The sequence below is a fragment of the Choloepus didactylus genome, chromosome X, assembly GCF_015220235.1.
Source record: "Choloepus didactylus isolate mChoDid1 chromosome X, mChoDid1.pri, whole genome shotgun sequence".
Classification (NCBI taxonomy): domain Eukaryota; kingdom Metazoa; phylum Chordata; class Mammalia; order Pilosa; family Megalonychidae; genus Choloepus; species Choloepus didactylus.
Window position 1 is genome coordinate 176,624,902 of NC_051334.1, and position 2,277 is coordinate 176,627,178.

General features: G+C 45.1%; 1 pseudogene; it reads right to left on the bottom strand.

The window, feature by feature from the left end:
- Positions 1 to 340: 340 nt before the first annotated feature.
- Positions 341 to 1,328, bottom strand: LOC119522487 (annotated as a pseudogene).
- Positions 1,329 to 2,277: the final 949 nt, after the last annotated feature.

Genomic DNA, 2,277 nt, shown 5'->3' on the forward strand with positions numbered 1-2,277 from the left:
GCAAGAAAAATAAAAGACATCCAAACTGGAATGGAAGAAGTAAAATTTTCCCTATTTGTAGATGATATGACACTATATATAGAAAATCCTAAAAAATCCATAAAAAGTCACCAGAAGTAATAAAAGAATCACTGCAGAGGGTGTGGAAAGAGAAGAAAGCTGTTAACAGAACTCTTTTGCCACTTCAACAAGATCTGAGATTCTCCACTGCTTCTGGAGGAAGGGGATGGACCTGACCCACTGGAGGGGAACATGGGAAGGACTCTTGGGAACACTTCAGTGTGCCTTTGTAATTCCTGGCTAATGCCAGAGGGAGTAAAAGGTCTAGCATCTTGATCATTCAGATAGGAAGAGGCCTATGGTTCAATACAGAATCAGAGGCTTCTGCCACCCCTGGGGTCATCTGTGCATGGAGATCACCACAGTGGGGCTGGCGGGAAGCTAGAGGTGGGGGTGCTAATTTCTGGACAGAGTTTACAGAGCCAAAGGAGGATTCAGAAATGGAGTGATCCAAAGACCCTTTCTGGGCACCTGCAGGGGGTACAGGCCCTTTCTTTTTGGGGATTAAGGTCTGGTTCTTGCTTCTGAACACTTTGCTGAGATCCAGTTTGACATGAAGGAGTTGGTCTCTTCTGTAAGCAGGTTTGTGTTATAGGTGATGGGTTTATGCATGTTGAACCATTGCTTGGCCTGTGGGCTTATGCCGTAGCTGGTGAAGGCATACTGTCCTTGGGGCAGATCCAGGTGGGTAATAAGCAGTTGATAATAGGCAGTAAGGTTATCTGTGATAAACTGACACTATAAAGCTCTGACCAGAACGAGAGTTCAGTGTTTCATGCTAATGCTGTTTTCCCACTTTTGTAGACAAGGCAAACTTTCTCATCCTCATTGGAAGAATCTGGCTTAAATATCGTGTGAGAGTCAAAGTGGGGCTTCTCTGGTTGGTCCCCACTGGCTTCATTTGAATCGTCCTCCAGGTCTGCAAGAATTGGTGCGTGAGGAAGGGAATACATGGAAGCCCGGTTGTGATGAGTCGGTTTTGAAATGCTATTAATTGTCATGCTGTCCAATGGAATGGTGTGCTCTTCCAGCTCGGAAGCCACCGTCATCAGGTAAAAATTCTTTGCACCCTCAGGCAGCACACAATTATTTTCTTTTCCTGTGAAGAAATCATATGATGTTCATTAGGTGCTTTTTTTCCCAACGGTCACCTCAGTCTCTCCTGGGGAAGACACTAGAACATGGGTGGCTCTGAGGGTTAGTTTCTCCAAGTGCGGCTTGCTGGCACCCAGCAGTGGGGGTGGCTGTGGGGGTGGCTTATCCTCCATGGCTGGGACCAGAGGAGAGCAGAGCGGCCTGAGAATGGCTGGACCTCCCCTCAACGCCACTCAGCCTTCAAGTTCGTGGCATGCTGGGAGTTGTAGTTCTTGGTGCCTCAGAGCATAGTGGGGCAGAATGGTGGGGCACAGACTTGTCTGGGAGTAGTAGTTCTGTGGGACCCATTAGTGGAGGTCTGTTAACATTGCACTTTAAGTATTATTTTCCCTTAAAATATGTTTCCCCTATCCTGCCAAGTATGGTTAAGAGATATCAGCTAGAAAATAGGGGCAGAGGGACTTTGGTTAACAAATTTTTTAGTTAAGCCCTTAATGTTATCCATTCATTCAATAAACACCTTGTGAGGGCCTGGTTAGTTGGATTTTCATCTGGCTTCAACTTCCTTGGTTAGAAAATTGGATTGGCAGGTCAGACCTAGTGCTAGTGAGTGAAATTGGCCTAATTGCCTTATAACATGTTTTTAATTTAATGTTCCAAGAAGGCCAGTTACCCCGCATGCAAATCAATAAACAAACAAGCAGAGCTGATTGTGAGGCAAGGAAAAACACTGCAAGCCACCTGCCTGCTGCCTGCCTGGTTTCCTAAGCACTGTCTTCCTAAGCAAAGTCAATTTGAGATAACCTTGAAGCTTAACACAACCCTTATTGAAATAGCTGTTTTGAAATAGTTTAGAGTGGCCTGTAAACAATTTCAAGCAGCCTGTAAATCACATCAAACATTTCGAAGCCCCTTTCTAAATTCTGACCATATTTAGCAGGAGTTGAAGATCAGGCTCAGAAATACATTGATGTATACCAATAAAGAAAGTGGGCCAGGCTAAACTGCCTGCTTTACAGGACACCTGGAAGGCCTTCTTGTCCAAAGATGTCTTTCCCATCACCTGTCAAGTGCCTGAAATTCTTTCATTATAGACTGGAGCCATATGGCCCAACAGTCTTA